The sequence below is a fragment of the Psammomys obesus genome, unplaced genomic scaffold (genome assembly GCF_907164565.1).
Source record: "Psammomys obesus unplaced genomic scaffold, mPsaObe1.curated_primary_1811, whole genome shotgun sequence".
In the NCBI taxonomy this organism is placed as follows: Eukaryota; Metazoa; Chordata; class Mammalia; order Rodentia; family Muridae; genus Psammomys; species Psammomys obesus.
Window position 1 is genome coordinate 23423916 of NW_026596079.1, and position 19213 is coordinate 23443128.

The 19213-nt window shown below is 39.2% G+C and overlaps 1 pseudogene; it reads left to right on the plus strand.

Moving 5' to 3' along the window:
- The first annotated feature begins 1053 nt into the window (after positions 1–1053).
- Positions 1054–7855, plus strand: LOC129690838 (60S ribosome subunit biogenesis protein NIP7 homolog; annotated as a pseudogene).
- Positions 7856–19213: the final 11358 nt, after the last annotated feature.

A 19213-nucleotide genomic window follows, 5' to 3' on the forward strand; every position in this document is an offset into this window, starting at 1 on the left:
AATTCTTGCCTTAAGCAACAACACAGAATTTAACTGATGAAGAAGAAATGTAGACCAAAATAATAATAATAATAATAATAAATAAAAATTTAAAAAAATGTGGCTTTCAACAGAAAGCAAGGTTCTTGTCTCAGGAAGGCAGACACAATTTGGAGAGCCTATGACTCTCCAAACTGAGTAGGCAAGCTCCAGGTTTCATGGAGAACAATGACTGTATGTGCTTAGGTGGAAAAAGAACCAAGGAAGTTATACACACTGAAATTTTTAGTCCTCTTTATGCAATTGTAAGGGGTTTAGTGCCTCTAAAGTTATACATTCACATTCAGTTGTCCCTAGCAAAAATACTGCTCTTGCATAATTTCTGTGTGAAGTTGAAGCTACAATGAGAACTCCTGGCAACAAAGTGTGTTTTCCTGTTACCGTTAGTTTAAAAAAGAAAGAAAGAAAGAAGCAGTCTCTCAAATGCTAATTCTAGTCTCTGTATTCTCACACTGATATTGTTGTCTTCTCTTCAGGTTAGAAATTTAGATTTGCGGTTTTATCACCTATGTCTTTTTGTGCTTTTGTTGTTGTTGTTGTTGTTGTTAAAATTTTAAGCAATTTTCCCCCGATCATGGTAATTTCAACAACATTGGGAATAGGAGTGCTATTCGTAGGAAACGAAACACATATCCCATGCCTCAGAGGATATGACTTCAAGCCTGTCAATTCTTTTTTATTTTTATAGGAGTGCTTTTTTTTATTTGCTTGTCACCTATTTATTTCTATGAAGAATCTGAGACATTCATAAGAAAATATACCATAAAATAGAAAGCTAAATATAAACTCGTATCAGAGACAGAAAAGAGCAATTAGAAGATAACTAGAATTAAATTGTAGCCTGTACAATTTTTTTCTCATCAAAAGAAACCACAGATTTCACATTAACATTAGAAATAATCAACATGTGACTTGATGCAGGATTTACAGTGTCCAGAAAAATCAACATGAATATATCATGAAGAAGATTTTTAAGATAAACGAGCAGAAAGTGTGCTTACTGTGCATAGGACTATGACTCCAGCCTTTGCAAGGTGAGATTGATCTTCTCTGATGGGGATGTAAAACAACGGAAAATTATCACTTTAGGGAAAGTCAAGTTTTCCCTCCCATCCAAGTCTGAGAAAAAATGTCTTATTGTGTCTTTGTAGGTGGGGTTCTGAATGAAGCAGCAGACAGCATCCCTGAAGCATATGCAATAAAAGTTTCCAAATAGCTGCTTCTTATGAGGTCCCTCCAAGGCACTGAAGGGCAAAGCAACTACATGCAACCAGGTGGAGAAAATTCTGTGAGGCCCAAAATAATATGGTTTCAGTTTATGAGTGCATCAAATCTTAAGGTTACCTAAAGGATTGAGACCCAAGAATGAAAAAGATATTGTGCTCATGAATACAGGCCGCTAGCAACCAATGTCAGCCATAATAGCAGTCAAGTTTGGAGCCTTGGTAATGTGACAGGCACTTGAATGCATTGCTTTATTTAATCCCTGTAATAGCTGCAAAGTACAGGCATTGGTCAGGACTCTTTTGTTTGCATGGGACTCAAACTACCTGTGGCAGAGAAAAAGAGAAAGTTTATTGGATGGTGTCATAGGAAAAGTACAAAGTTAAATGGACCTTTTGGTTCTGTGTATCAATACACGTAAATTCTATCTTCTTTAAAAAGTGGGAAAGAGGGTTTATCATAGACCTAGGCTTATACAGAAAGATGGAAAGATGTCTGCAATTGAACTGGAGAAATAAAATCCTACCCCAATCAGGGGGTGTATGAAGACATGCCCTTCTAATTGGCTGGTCTCTGCTGAAAAAGCATGTCCATAGGTTGACAGCATGAGAATTTCTTGGAATTGGGTGGGCAAGCAAGTAAGCAAGGCAGATGAAACAATTGTGTGGGCTGTACACAATTATTCCTATCTTTATTACTATTTATTACTATTATTCCTACTTTACAGACAATAAAATGGAGGCTCAGAATAGCAAAAGGCTCAGAACAGAATCACCAAGATGTGATTATAAATTTAGTATTGATCATAATGGGTTAGTTAATGCTGTGGTCACAAAAAAAAAAAAAAAAAAGAAAGAAAGAAACTTGAAATTGTAATGGTTAGTGCATCAAGCATGGATTCTTGCATATGTTACGGCCAGCTCTGCTTGGTGGATTTTGCTCCTCACAGTATTTGTGTGCAGCTGATATGGAAAGTTCTAACATCTGGAAAACTTGGATCACATGACCATGAAACAGCAGGATGGATGAGCATGAAACCTCAATATCCATGGCCCATCAGAAAGGATGATCCTCATGGCCCTGTGTAACTTGCAAGACAGCTAGGAGACAACTGAGGAATGGGAAGAAGGGAGGGCTGGGTTGTGAACATAGTGTCTTTTAAATGGTATTAGTGTAAACTTTTAAATGGCTATTAGTACAAACCTTTGGCTTATACCTGTTGCCCTTGAGTCACATTCCTCCAAAGGAATAGTTTCTAGTGGATCCCAGAACAAAAGAAGGCTCTCTAACAGACCCAGGCCGCTGTAAGAACTTAACTCATGTGAGTCAGCAGGCCCAATTATAGCTGAGAGGTCAAAGGCAGAAAGGAATGCTGCTGGAAGTCTGTCTTAGTTAGGGTTTTTATTGCTGCCACAAAACACCATAGCAAAAGGAAGGTTGGGGGGGGGAGGGAAAGGATTTATTCAGCTTATACTTCCACATTGCTGCTCATTATTGAAGGAAGTCAGGACAGGAACTGAAACAGAGCAGGATCCTGGAGTCAAGAGCTGGTGCAGAGGTCATGGAAGGGTGCTGCTTACTGGCTTACTTCCCACGGCTTGCTCAACCTGCTTATAGAACTCAGAGCCACCAGCCCAGGGATGACACCGCCCACTATGGGCCTGGGCCCTCACCCATTGACCACTAATTGAAAAAAATGCCTTACTGCTAGATCTCATGGAAGCATTTTCTCAACTGAGGCTCCTCCCTCTTTGATGGCTGTAGCTTGTGTCAAGTTGACACACAAACGCAGCCACTACAGAGTCTTTGGCAGGCTTCCATCACTGAGTCACAGCAGAGACCCTTGAGATTCTGGAAGAAGTAGTTACTGTCATCCTCACACAACTATTCTACCTTTGAGAAGGAGCTCGCGACCTGCAAGGGGGTTTATGTAAAATAAACCTGAACATCTGACAACGTATCACCAAGTTACTATTCGGCTTGAGCCCTTCCTTATGAGTGTTCTCTGACCCACCAAACCAAAATGCTAGACTTTCCTGACAATAGCCCATTATCAAACGAAGATGATATAAATGTGACTAGGCCCAAGCAAGTTTTTTAAAGCACAAAACAATTACGAGAAGTTATCCAATTGCCTTATGGTTCTACTCTTGTCGCAGTGTCTTCTGTCCCCAAACATGTGCATATGACCTCAAGGAGTATGGCCTGTAACCTGGAAAGAATTGGAGCCTAGGGCCTGATTTACCCATGGTTCTACAGTACATGCAGGCATCACCTGGAAGCATCATAGCTTTTTCTGGGCAACTTTGAAGGACACAGTTGAAGTGAAGTCTTCACAGTGGGCAGAACTTTAGGCAGTGTGCAAGTGTTTTGTTCTTGCATAAAAGGAGAGTCAGATGTCAGCTTATAAGCTGTATTCATAGGCTGTAATCACAGAATATGGTTGGAAAATTGGTGAGAAAGACATCTGTGGAAGAGATATGTAGCTAGATGACTCCAAATTGGTAGAGGATGTGAAGATAATATGCATTCCATGTAACTATGCAAAAGGTGACTTCTGTGGGGGAGAAACTCAATACCAAAGCAGACAGGGTAGCCATTTGTGAATAGCAGTCAACCTCTTTCCCCCATTCATCTGTGTCATTGCCCAATAGGACCATGAGCATATTAGTTATGGCAGTATAAATGGAAATTGTTCAAGGACTCAGCCAAGGACTCCCATTTACTAAAGCTGACCTGGCCATGGCTATTGCTGAGTGCCAAATCTCCCACCAGCAAAGAGCAATGCTGAGCCCACCAAACTCAATCGAAACTAAAATTTATCTTTTAAAACATAAATCTTTGTTATTTAAGCAAGATTTTGTAAACCCACACTATTTTTCCTAATGAAACAACTTTGAATTCAAATGAAACATAGAAAGTATACCTGAAACACAGAACACTTGGAAATAGCTAACAGTTATAAAAAATAAAAATAGCCCTGGAGATAAGTTTTAACCAACAAATCTAAAGTAAGCAATTTGTTAAATATTTAAGGCTTATTATAAAAAAATTCAGAAAATTATTTTGCTTAAAAAAATTCATTTTACTTCTACTTTTATTTGAGTCATGGGGCAGCAAAAGCAGATTAAGTCCTGGCCTTTGTTTCATTCTGTGTATCCCTTTTTAAATTCTTGCTTACTTCTGCACATAAACCCATATTATTTAAGGAAAGCTGAAAACACAGAGATGAGTAACTGTCTCAAGTCTTAAGTCCTTAAAAGAGAAAAGCCTAGAGGATAAGTACCCATGAAGTAGAAGTTTCACATTAGGTCAGGAGTTATCATGTCTTCAGAAACACTTTATTTCCCTCCAGCAATAGTAACTTCTTTTCAAAACTTTTAAAATTTTAATTAAAATATAATTACATCTTTATCTACCTCCCCTTCTTCCTCCTATTTCATCAAGTTGTCCTCTGATCTGCACACACATTCCTTGGCAGATGCTAAAACACACAAGCACACACAATAAATAGTTGTAACTTTTGAAAGTTTAAAAAAAAATGCTTCAGCAGAAATGTGAAACAATGGCACAGCAAAAACTTGAACCACTCATCAACAAAAACCTCAAACCATGATGAGGCAAAATAACTGAACCATGGTTCAGCAAAAATAACTACCCATGACTGAGCAAAAAAGTCAAACTATGACTCAGCAGAATGTAGAGAGAAAAGTAGGTACATGATATTACAGTCACCATGAGGTGACTGAGACACTGAGATAAAGCACTGATGTGGTAAAAATCCACTGCTAGCTACCTTTAACTGTCAACTTAAAACAGCCTAAAATCATCTCAGAGGAGAGCCTCAGTGGAAAAATTGCCTAGATCAGATTGGCCTCTAGGGGGTCAGGATGGAGCCAACTGTGGGAGGCCCCATTCCCTTGGCAGGTAGTCCTAGGCTTTCTAAGAAAGCTGTCTAAAATGAAATGGGAAGGAGTTCCTTAGTGGTTTCTGTTTTAAGTGCCTGCTAGAGTTCCTGTTCCAACTTCACTTAATAATGGAGGTAACCTGTAAAATGTATGTTAATCAAAGGCACATGTGAAAACAGCCCATTAAAAAAACATGGCAGACAGGAGCAGGATGCTCAGCGGAGATAATCTGAACTAGAGACAGGTGTGGAAGTATGGCCACAGACCACAGCAAAGGAGCAGGTTGTTGACTCAGACCACCGTTGGGCATGACTCACGCGGTAGCCACCTGCTAGGCCATTGCCACCACTTGGCCCCCAGGCCTAGCACAAGGCATGGAGCTGCTGTTGCTCTTTCTCTTTCTCCTCCTTCTCTCTTTCCTTCTGCTGCTGAAGCTGCTGAAGCTGCTCACCCTGCTGTGTGGAGGAGAACATGGGGCCTAGTGGCACTGCCTGGGGGCTGCAAACAGGCTGACTGTGCCAAGATACAAGCCAGCAAAGCTGGAGGGTCTGCAGAGCAAGGTGATATATAGCGACCTGGAGCTCTGGAGGTCCTGCCCCATGACACACTGCCAAACAACACGATCACCCTGACTCTGAGCAACAAGATACCCAGATGAAGAATTGTTAGTTTTCTGGGTTACATCTCCTTGAAAGACTTCTGTGACCAGCGCTATCACTGGAGGCTATGTTGATGCCCATGATCCATGCTGCCCCTAGCAACCAAGTACATGTCTGTGATCCCTGTGGTGCCTCCACAAACCAGGGATGACTGTAATCCAAGCTGCTGTGGGTGTCGACACTATGGGCAGGGAAGCTTCTTTTGCAGTGATAGTGATGACAGAAGACTCATAACGGAGAATGAGAGATGTTGAAGGCTTTTGTGACAACCTTGCCACCCCAACGGGGGAAAAAAACAGCCTGGAGATGAAACTATTGAAGAGAGTCCTTTAAAAACTGTGATAAAGAAGCTAAAGTGTAGCTCTTCATAGTTGATCACTTTCTGGCTGGGCAGAAGAAGCATTCTGTTTTCTTTAAGGGGAGAGCTGCTGGGAGTTTGAACTTGGCCTAATGAGTATATGGGCAGGACAAATTGGAATTGATGTGGGTTTTGTTTGTTTTGTTTTGTTTTTTCCTTTTCCCTTTTTTTTTTTTTTTTCTTTACTTTTTGTGGGAGAGAGGGCACAAAAGGGTAGGAGGATGGACCTAGGAGGAATAATAATTGAATGTGATCCAGTGTTTTATATGGGATTCTCCCCCACCCACCCCCCAAAAAAAACAATAAAATTTTACATTTTGGGAGGCAGGCGGAGGACTAGGCTTATCTCAGGTGCAGAGCTAGTGTTCAGAAGAATTAAGCATCTTTACTAGGTGGAAAAGAATAGAAAAGAAAAGAGTCCATTACATAAAAGAAAGCTAAGATCATGTGTCTGAACTGCAGAGCCTCATAATGCACAATGACAAGGCTTACTTTATCGCTGAGATAGAAGCCCAGAGGCTCAGCTGAGCCCCTGCACCCTTTAAAGCAAGTTCTTTGCTTCCTTAATCTACCAGCTTGCCCTTTGCACTTCCACCCCCATAAAGACAGTCAACAATACCTTAGCAGGTGGCCTTGAAACTCTAACATCATCATCTGACAACCCCTAACACATTGTAAGCTACGTAGAAATAGAACCTTGCTTCGATCAATATTTGGATAGAAGGCAAAAAAAAAAAAAAAAAAAAAACTGAAAAGAAATTTTGAGCATAGCAAGGAATCCTGTTGTTCACTCAGGAGGTTTCACTTTTGACTGTAAGTCAATAATAGCTCTTGCCCAGTGGCGAAGGGGGGGGGCTGTTTGGAAACTATTATTCCCATCCTATGTAACACACAGAAAGCCCACTCTCTAAGACCTTGCACACTACACTACTCGAAATAAGAAGGATGAATGCCACACAATCCCACTTATGTAAAGCTTCTGAAATAAAAGCCAAGCTCCCAGATGAAGAAGGTGGAATAGCTGTTTTCAAGGTCTAATGAGAAGGGAAATTAAGCGATGGGATTCAATGAGTATAAACTTTCAGATACTTAAGATCAAGACGTTGTGGGGCGGGGAGCCAAGCTACCGGGGAAATAAGGCCATGGACTGAAGAAGAGACTCGGGTAATGTTTGAGAGGATTGCGAAATACATCGGGGGAATCTACAGCTCCTGGTGGACAGGCCCGACAGTGCCTACTGTTTCCGGCTGCACAACCACCGAGTGCACTAGGTGAGTGAGATGATCCTGAAGCTGGCTGCCAACGTCTCTGGGGATAAGCTGTTGTCACTGGGGACATGTTTTAGAAGGTTTACCAAGATCCACAAGTCATGGTTGCACGCTACAGCTCTCGATTACCTTGCTCCGTAGGCCAAGTATAAAGTGTGGAGAAAGCCCAGAGCAGAGTAGTCCTTCTTGTATGGAAAGCATGTGTTGAAATCCCGTCTGGGTCAAATCACTGACAACACTTCTCTGTACCAGGTTTATTCCATGACAGATATTCCTCTGGGCTTTGGGGTGGCAGCAAAGTCTACCCAAGACTGCAGGAAAGTGGACCCCGTGGCAATTGTGGTGTTTCATCAAGCAGACATCGGGGAATAAGTATGGCATGAAGAGACATTGACTTAGGATGGTCATCCCAAGAACGTCTTGCCGTGTGAGGGGACTTAGCTTTGTTTCCTGTGTGTGCAGACACTGTCATGTTAAGTTTGGATAACTCTGAAATACACCACTTAGATTCTTACTCAACTGAAATGGCTCAAAAATAGGGTTTCAAGCCCTCTAGAAGCAAAAGCAAGTGGATCACAAATGTAAGGCCTACTCTAGACTACTTGTCAATTTCAAGGCTAGCCTGGGCTACATAGTGAGACCCTATCTCAATAATCTAAAACAAACAAACCAAAACCTGCCAAATGTTTGTGTGAGTAAATAGAAGGAAAAAAAAAAAAAAAAAACCACTTTCTAAGATGTGGCACATTACACTACTGTAGCTACATCGTCCTTGTTTGAATCAGAAGACTTGTTCTGAGAAACAAGTTCTGAGTTACTGCACTGAGGACAGTAATTAAATTGTTATCTGTAATAACACTGTTTTCTAGGCTGCTAATAGCACAGTGGACTTTCTATCATTTATTAATATCATTAAAGATAGAAATAGCCGTATAAGGATAGTAGGCCATGCCTGTGGTTTTACAGATGGAGTTTAATAAAAGTAATAGATGCAAAAAAAAAAAAAGTTGTGGGGCTCTTTTACCACACAGTGCCAATAATTAATACACAATAATTAATATATAATAATTATGTTGTATATTAAAACTCTCAATAGAATAGAACACAAGGTGTTCTCCCTTACCCCTAAAAAGGCATCAGAGAAAGGAAGAAGCTTTAAGAAGTGATCAAATGTTTATTGTCTTGACTGTGGTGCTGATTTCATAGATGTATTGACATTCAAATCCAACTAATTACATACATTAAATACACAGACTTCTTGTACACCAGCTATCTCTCAGTAAAGTGGTTTTTTAAAAGAAATCTTATAGTGTTTTCAGTTCAAATAGAATGGCTTTAGGGTGATGTTCTAATCAATAAGTGATGGCTAGTACTAATTGTCAATTTGACACAACCTTGAATCACTTCTGAAGAGAGTCTCAAGATTGTCTAGATTAGGTTAGTTTCTGGTAATGTCTGTGGGGTATGCCTTGATCGCCTTCACTAATGTCGGAAGAACAGCCCTGAAAGTGGGTGGCACCATTTCCCAGTTTGGAGCTCTACACAGCACACAGTAGAGACAATAGGCTAAATAGTACATACTTCTCTTTGCTTCTCACTGTGAGTATGATGTGATTAGCTGTTCCAAGTGTCTGCCAGTGGGACTCCCCTCCTGTGATGGACCGTAACATGGAGCTGTGAACGAAAACAAACCCTTTCTCACCGGAGTTGCTGGTTATTAGTGTATTATATCATGGCAACAGAAATGAAAGTAGAGCAGATAATGATGTTCCAATCCAAATTTCCAGCGAAGTACAATTTACTCCAACAGGCATGCTGACATTGACTGCTATCAAATTCACTGTTCAGCTAAAGCAAGGGAATGATCAAGTACATATTTTACACTTTAAGAACCTGTCTAAGGAAACAATGCCTGTTCTGCTCTGGTTTTCTTACAGATTCTTGCCTTGTTAAGAAATGTTATTGAGATATAATAACTGCACCATTTGATGTACACATTTCAAATACATAATTTAGTACTTTTAATAAGTGTACAAGCAGGTAGGTAATCTTCAGGCATTCACTTTCCCTCCTGTCCTCCAAATCAGTCCCCAGTCTCCTCCCCAGCTATGTAACAGACCACCTGCTGTGGTCTCCTCTTCCTCTCTGCACCCATCTCCAGAAGATCCCACAGATCTTCTCCTACAGCCTCCCTCACTGCCCTATCCTTCTGCCACAGATATCTACTTCCTCAGGCATTCCCTGGGAACCTGCCAGCCATGACATCAAGGGAAACAGATAAGCCGCAGAAGCAGGTATGTTATCCTTGGATATTCACCTGCCTTCCTCTCCAGAAAATTCAATTGCCTAGTCTCATCCCAAGCTCTGTAGCAGACCACTGACACTGGCGTCTCCATTTCTGCCCTCATTCCTAGGGGACCAAGCAGATCCTAGTGGCACACCATGTTTACCTTCCTTCCGTGGACTCAGTAAGCACCCCACCCTCTTCTAGCTCATCTCAGTCACTCAGTGGCAGCTGCCAAATACCAGGAGGCACATTCTAACCAGAACAACCAGTGGCTAAACTTGGCAAGATCCCAGAAGCATTTCCTATTAGGCAAGCCCCAGCTAAGCCACACACACACTCCTAAGAACCAGAGAGGGCAACAGAAACCAAGAAACAAAACACCCATCCAGTAAGAAAAAAAAGACCAGATATCAGCACCTACAATCACAATCATCTCAAGTTTAGATGTCTAACACCAGTGTCAAATCAGAATCAGTAAGAGCCAAGGCAGTATTTGTCAATTCTATAAAGGAGAGATACTGATTTTTGTGAGTTAACTTTGTATCCAACTACTTCAATGAAAGTATTTATAAGCTATTAGAGTATCATGGTGGGAATTGTAGCATCATTCATATTTTCTTTCATATCATCTGCAAATAGACACTCTAACTCACCCTTTCCAATTTGTATCCTCTTGATCTCTTTCAGTTGTCTTATTGCTCTAGTTAAGACTTCAAGTACTATATTGAATAGGTATGAAGAAAGTGGGCAACCTTGTCTTGATAGTTATTTTAGTGGAAATGCTTTGAGTGTCTCTCTATTTAAGTTGATATTCACTGTGGGGTTTCAGTAAATTGCCTTTATTATGTTGAGATATGCCCCTTGTATCTCTAATCTCTCTAGGACTTTTACCATAAAGGGGGGTTGGTTGGATTTTGTCAGAGGTTCTTTCTGTATCTAATGAGATGACCGCATGGTTTTTCTTTGGGTTTGTTCATATGGTAGAATACACTTACTGATTTATGTATGTTGAACCATCCCTCTGTCTCTAGGATGATGATTAGTTGATCATGGTGGATGATCTCTTTGACATGTTCTTGAATTTGCTTTGCAAGTATTTTATTGAGTATTTTTGCATGTACTTTGATGGGGATTACATAGAATCTGTAGATTGCTTTTGGTAAGATTGCCATATTTAGTCTATGTTCATAAGAGAAATTGTTCTTATTCTTTTTTGTTGGGTCTTTAAGTGGTTTGGGTATCAAGTTATCTGTGACTTCAAAAAACAAGTTGGGCAATAATCCTTTTGTTTATATTTTAGGGAATGATTAGTAAAGTATTAGGGTTAACTCTTCTCTGAATATCTGGTAAAATTCTACACTAAAATCATCTGGCCCAGGCTTTCATTTTTTGTTGTTGTGGGAGACTTTTAATGGTTGTTTGTTTTTCCCTAGAGGTTATAGGCCTATTTAAATTGTTTATTATTTTTTGCTTATGTTATCTTGATTTTGTATGTGGTATATGTTGAGACAATTATACATTTGTTCTACATGTTGATGATATATAGAATTTTAAAGTATGTCCTCATTATTCTCTGGATGTCTTTGGTATCTGTTGCTATGTCCTACTTTTCATATTGGTGGCTATCCACAAACTGAAAGTAAGGCCCTATTACTGAAGGCCACACCTACAATCTTGAACATGAAGAAGTGAAGCTGGTGCCTACCTAGAGATTTCATCTCTATAGACTAGTGTTTACAAAACTAGTAGGTATTAGTTATGCTTCCAAGGGAGGAAAGGTACAGACCAACCCAGCAACTAATCCTTCAATCTTTAAGAATGACCAGCCTACAAGGTGCAATGTTGCAGTACTCCTTCAAAAGTTTTGGGAGTAACTGATCTAAATCTGATTTGACTTAAAGCCCACTCCAAAAGATGGAACATTTCATATAAATTAAATTATATATGTATATATATATACATATATATATCTTTTCTTAGATCTCATGTATCCATGTTGTAATTTATATTGAACTTCATTCCTTTTGCTACCAAATAATATTTCATTTCATTACTATACCACATTTTGTTTATCCATTTCTCAGTTGATGGCCAATTCAGTTGTTTCAACTTTTGATTATTCTAAATAACAGTACTATGAATACTTAAGTGCAACTTTCCCTGTGGAAATTGTTTTGTGTACTGGTTTCATCCAAGATTAAATCTTCCATCTTGGAAGAAAATTTCTAAAGACATAGGATGATAAACATGAGATGAAACAACGGAATATTTTGAGATAGGATTTTTACAGGTAATTGTTCTAAGGGGAGGTTAGACACGCGCTCTTCAGAAAAGCTCACTAATATAGAAACAACTCAAAATGGTTTCAGGAAGACCCTGAAACTGACCAGATTCACTAGGTCCCTCCTTCCCCAAGAGAATTTAAGAAGTAAAGGCTACTGAGAGTCACTCTCAGACAAACCAAGCTTCCTAAAAGAGGCTCAGACCAGCTGCATGGAAAATTGAAGACAAGACAAGCAGCCTGAAGGAAGTAGATAGCAGAAGAAACAGTCACCTGCCAAGTTTCCAGGAAGAGTCTCCCAGCAACTGACCTACTTGGAAAAGACTCTCTAACCTATAGACCTTTGTTCATGTCTCCCCAGAAAGTGTCAGAGAAAAAAACATACTGAGGAGTAGAGCTGTTGAGTCTTGAAAAAATAATATCCTTCCCTCTTGAGGAACTTCAGACCATTTTCCTGGATGACTGAACCACGTCACGTTCTACCAGCAGTATGTGAGACTTGGGATCTCTCTGCATCCTCTCTAACACTTCTTATTTTGCAACTCTTTGATTATAGCCACCCTGGTGAGAGATGGTATGTCCATTTTGTTTTGCTCTGTACCTCCAAAGTGATTAATGATAGTGAATTTTTTTCACATATATATTGTTTACTTATATATCCTTGGGGAGATGGTCTTTTGGTATCATTTGACCATATTTTCATGTGACCGGTTGTCTTTAATTCTGTAAACATATTTATATATTTTGGATCCAAGGCATTTATGTGATGAATGTAAATATTTTCTCCCACTCTGCCTGGTTTCTTTTGTCTTCTTTGATAATTGCATTTGTGACACATAAATTTATTATTTTGGTGTAATCCCAATTTGTGTAGTCCAATTTTTCTATTTTTCCCCTTTGTCATCTGTGTTTTGCTATTTTTTTTTTCAAAAAACAAAACAAAAATAAGATTTACTTTAAAGTCACCTTCTAAGACATTCATTATTTTCATCTTCTACATCTAGGTCTATGACCCATTTTGAGTTAATTTGTATAAAGAATAAGTAGGGAGTCCATTTCTATTTTGTACATTTAGTCATTCCAAAAATATTTTTAAATGGCCACTTACCCCCAATCATGACAAGCACATCAAAATCAATTAATCATAAATGTAAGAATTAGGTTTGCTTTTACACTAGCATGCACTATATAAACCTCTAAAAGTAGCAACAATTATGTTAATTTGTTTTATTGGATAGAAAATATGTCATCTTAGAAGTTTGCAAAAAGAACTGCAAAGTAGTGGGTACATAAACTTTAGAACATGACATCTCCAAGTTGCTTTTGAGCTCTTTCTGAATATGCTGATTTCCAAAGAAAACATCGAAGTATTACTCTTGCAGTAAGTGCAAACTTACTGAGAGCTAACATGTATCAGGCCTGGAGCCATGAAGAACTCATTAAGCCTGAGTGGCACTGAATCACCACATGCGGTTTGTGAGTCCAGTAGAGTCATTTTCCAGATGAGGAGACTGAATCCAGAAGGTGGTGTGTAACTTCTTCAGACGGGTAATAAATCACTTGTGCATCTCCAAGTCTGCAACAAAATGATTATCTTCTGGAGGGCACATAGATCTTGGAGAAACTGCTTACTCATTGATATAAAAGTCTAAGTAGTCACCAAAAACCTGAGTCCATGCCCATTGCAGTCTTCCACAATCCTGAAAGTTCTTTGGAAGCTCCATTTTACTTCTCAGATGTATACAAAAGTTCCATCTCTTTGAGATGTGTTGTTTTTAGAAGTCCAATGTGTTATCCGTTTTACTGGAGAGCCCATGTGTGCTTATTTAAAATCATCATTTTATATGAAAAGATTGAACAAGTAAGGGAAAGACAGTGTTTTTCAGAATTTGAAGATAATTATGCCCACAAAGGAGTTGTCAGGCAGCTTTTTGGTCTCCTGGGTAACATATTAGAAAGAGATTCTAGGCTAGGGTGCAGCTTAGTAGGAGAAATCTTGCCTGACATGAGTGAAAGCCCAGAATTTGATTCCCACCATAACAAAAAGTTTGGTATTTCTTGGTTACCTCATTACCTCTTTTCTCAATTATAATCAAAATTTTGCAGAAAGTATACACATTACCACTTTTTTAAAAATGTGTATTTGGTTTCTATTTGTTTGTTTGTTGAAATAAAGTCATATGTAATCCACAACGGTATCAATCCAACTATTTGATAGATGACCTTGAACTTCTAAACCTCCTGCTGCCACTTCTGAACTCTGAGAGTACAGGCATATGCCATCATGCATGACTTTACCTGGTGCTAAGGATTAAACCCAGGTCTCCAGTCCTACTAGGCAAATACTCTACCAACTCAGCTATAGCTACAGCATCATATCGCCTCTTTTTAAAATGCCTATTCCTGTCCACAGACCTCCATTTAGGAAGCTATCTGGTCCTAAGATGGCCTTGCTATGGTTAATGGATGGACTATACATGTCCTCAAGCATGTCTGCAAAACAATCTCTTTTAAGTAAATCCTATTTGCATACCCATTTACATTACACAAGTGAAAAGATATTCCCATGGGTACAAAAACTAGAACTGCAACGTGTCATTTTGAAGCTAAGTACATCATTTTTTACAAAAAAAAAAAAAAAAAAAAAAAAAAAAAAAAAAAAAAAAAAAAAAAAGAAAAAAAAAAAAAAAAAAAAAAAAAAAAAAAAAAAAAAAAAAAAAAAAGCCAAACAAAGTCACCAGGAGAACATTGTACAGGACTCAGGTAAAGGCCGTGTACAGGTAAAGGCACTGTCATATCAACTGTTACATCTATTACGTAAATGTCACTGATTTCTGAATCCAACAAGATATGCATCACCAGGCCTCAGCCCAAAGCCCAGAACCTCAAGGGAAGAATTAAGAATAGATAATTTATTTTCACTTTTGAGATTACAATATAATTACAGCATTTTTCCCCTTCATTCCTTTAAACATTTTCATACACCCTTCCTTGAGCTCTTTCAAAGTCATGGCCTCCTTTTCATTAATTGTTGTGACACACACACACACATATACATAGATATATTCCTAAATATATAGATATAACCTCCTCAGTCTATGTAATGTTGTATGTATGTTTTCAGAAGTGACCATTCAGTGTCTGATAACCAAATGGTGTGGTGTTCCCTGGGGAAAAATGTTTCTTCTAAAAATAACATATAGCCAGAAAGAAACATAACGTGGAAAATGATCGTCCTTAATAAATACATCTAAAGAAAAAAAAGATAGAAATATTTGTCCTGAAAAGATAATCAACTTGTTAAAGTCTATAGTTTAAAATGTTTTTCTTGGGCTGTCTCCTAAGAGAAGATGATATGTGGTAGGAAGACCATTCACCCACACTGTTGTAGGTCATTGGGTACTGCGCACCTCAGACACCTGAGGGCATGATTAACATGGTGAGGATGTCTGGCAGAGCCATAGGGAACCCTAGGTTCCATTGAGAATGTTGATGCTCACTGAAGCAGAGAAGCCCCATTAGAGATGGACAGTGGTTGAGCACAGGGGAGATGCTCCCTCGAGACATCAAGGTGGCCACAGGGGACTTTGGAGAAAGCTGAGATCTTGAATTATGTAAAGGAGGAAGTGCCAGGGAAGTGTGAGCTTATTGCTGTTACCTTTGTCAATATACATGGTCTTTGGGGGCAAAAAGACGATATCCCTCTCCTTCCTTTCTTCTCTTCTTCCTCGGTCCATATATAGGTAATAGAACTAGTAAAAACTAATGAACTAATTTTACGTACATTTAATCAAAATAAACTTCTTCCTCAGCTAAGTAATAGTGCACAGTGCACTTTTAACAGCCTCGTGCATCATTCCTAACCTGTAAATGCAGATAATCCTTCTTACTTATTTATAAAGTTCTTTGAGGTTTGGGGATGAAAGGCTCCTTTAAAGTACAAAGCATTAATTTTTTTGTGACAGGAAATGTACACGAAGCAACATAAAAAAAAAAAAAACCTTTGTGTTTTTGTCTTGTTTTAAAATTTTAGTTGCCTTCTTTTGAGAACCACAAATCCCAGTCTTCAATAGAAGATCAGGATTGGAGATAACAGAGCTAATAAAGTTACTGTAAATATACAAGCCTAGGAAGGCATGAATCAGCTACTCCTTTTGAAGGGGTGAGAAGTACATTGACAGACAATGTATTCTATACAAATGAACTTATTTCAGTAGGCTGTGCTGATAATTGTGAAGAGTATGCAAACGGTGTTCTATTTATAGGCCCCTTCTATCCATCTTTTGACCAGGACAAGTAGGTGAAGTGCTAGGATAGTCAATCATTGCAAGTAACCATACCACAAGCGAAAACGTGCCAGTTGCTAGGTGATGACTTTCAATCTATCATTTTAGGCAATAAATATAAGATGAAGTTATGAGGAAAGAAGCTATTCATAGCTAAAACTCTATCTAAAATTGCTATTATTTATTGCACAGAACCGAAATAGGATGAAATCGTACGTATCAACCCAGAAGCCAAGATGCTTCACAGCGCAGACATGTTTCAAGGACAAACCTAAAGATAGTGTTTGGACGGTGGGTAGAAAGGCTGCAAGGTGGAGTAACCTGAGCTTAATTGTGTCACTTAGGATGTTTCGAATCATTAAAGTGGAAAGGAAAAAATACTCATACAATGTCCAGAAAGCAATTTTATCAACATGTGTCAATTAAATGGCAAGTGTTCATCATCTATTAGGTACAACAGCATGCTATGTGAGACCCTATGACCTTGCCCTGTAATAGCACAAAAATTAGTTAGGATATATGTAGGAAGTACGGGGATAATCATCAGAGAATAACACAAGACTTTAAAACTCGCTGCTTAAAACCAATGTCCAGCATGAATCAAGCAATTAACGCTAGCTAAGAAGTACAGAAGCGTGTTGCGCAGTGTATACTCTATGAACAGCTCTTGCTGGCTGTATAAGATAGGAATTCTTTGAAGTTGATGAAAACCTCAGATCTCTAAAACCCAACTGAGATTTGTAATGCGCAGAAAGCCCTTCCCGATAACCTATTTTTCTTTAGCAAGTGCAAGTTAAGAATACGGTTCTTACACTTGTGAGTGCTTCGGAGTTGCCTGCAGAAGTTCCCACAGCACACATTATGGGGACCCAGGGCAGAAATGCTCACCTATCAGGTCTGGAGAAGAGAGTTCACATTGCAAGCATGTACCCAGTTGATTCCAGTGCTGCAGAAGGCATGTGGAGCATCTCTGTTCTAAAATGTTAACATAACTAAATTAAAAGCTGGAAAGGGTAGCTAACAGGTAGCTTTTACTTTCTCTGTGTTGTATCACTGTGCTGCAAATCATCTCTTACAGAACACACACGCAGGAGAAGGTTTTGATTTATAATGAGAAATAGACAATATAGATTTTGGCCTCTGTCCATGCCATAAAGCTCCTAAATCTCCTGAAATTTCCTGAGAAGCAGAGTTGTTAGGAGAAAATTTTTGTTCTAGTATGTGGTCTTTGACTCTAGCTCTTGACACAGGGCACCCAATCTCTAGGAATGATTATAGAAGTGTCCGTTGTTTTAATGAGTGGCTCTTTATGGGTTTCTGCAGGGGCCTGGCCACTAGGAACACCAGGCCATAATTAGAACCTTTTTAGTATCTTGGAACTTTCAACTCTCTATCCACCATCTGGGAAGAGGAAGAAGAGCTAGAGACTGGTTTAATGAGTGATTATGCCTGAGTGTTGAAGCTCCATAAAGATTCCCGTGCTAGGCTGTGAAGGATGGAGCATACTAGAGGTTTTGGAAGCGCTACACGCCTTTCCCCAACCTTGCCCATGTAGCTCTTCTTTTCTGTTTCTGAATTGCATTCTTTTGTAATTAATTGGTATAGATGCTATATTGTCAAGAATCTAAAGATACGGTGCCCACTGGTGAAATAGTGGAAAGTTTATTATAGAAACAACCAACAACTTTTTAATAGGAACTGAGGTTTGTTCCACTGGAGTGGCTTCATATATGGTGTGATCAACCCACTCAAAATGTTTAGCTTCAGAGGTCATAGAGCCTAGTGGAGGAGCTACAGCTATTTTTTTATTGAATTGACATCATGAGGTACCCATCAAATTGCCTTGTGACTAGCTATGCTTATCCCCACAGATTAGTACTACTCCCTGCTTTGGTCAGAGAACTCTCCCCTCGCCCAGTAAGGCAGTGGTAACAGCACAGACTGGCCACAGGTCAAAATAGTGAGAGTACGTGGCTATTGAATGCTCAGCCATAAGTGGGGTACCTCTATCATCTTTCCTAAGGCTCAGGAAACATCACAGGCGAGGAACGGAAGGAAGGTAGAATGCAGAAGAAGGAGTGAACCGCCGTGGAATAGTGTGTCCCAGACACAGCAGGGTCACTGAACTAAGAACCCACAACAGCTGTGATTTTTTTTTCCACAAAACACACATAGAATTGAGCCTGTCAGTATACTGCCAAGGAGGTTCCTGAGAAACCACCACTCCTTAACTTCTAGAGCCATTTTATGGTTGATGGAAGAGGGAGGTACATTTTCTTAAATGACCCTGTGAAATCCCCTCACTTGTGTTCCTGTAAGCAACTCTAATGAAACTCATTGTGTTGGCATGCCCTCCGAAAACAGACATGAAAGTAGAATGGGGTGGTAGTTGGAAAGGGAAAAGAAATCAGCAGGAATGGGAGAGGAATAATGGAGGTTATCAAAATACATTAGGTACTGTATGGAAATGCCAATGTCATACTGAAACCCATTGTTATAGATATTGAATACATGCTAACAAAAACTTTAAAAATCTGTATAGATAGATAAGTGTTTGCATGAGATCTGAAGCCATTGTAAAAAATTATCTACATTGTAAAAATGGTGGATGCCACCAATTTATATCCAGTCTTTCATTCAGTCCAAGCACAAGTCACAAATTGGGACTTGAGATTAGCATTTGAAGTGGAGGCAATCCTGTAGGAATGAGGCCTTAAGCTCATGCTATCACCAGATTGATGGTGTCAGAGCTAAGTTATCAGATACCTACTTGATGTCTGCAGAAAACTGATATATGGGAAAAGAACAAAAATGCCTCAGGATCAAAATGTGAAGAATGGGTAAGTTCATAAGGAATGTGTGTGTGTGTGTGTGTGTGTGTGTGTGTGTGTGTGTGTGTGTGT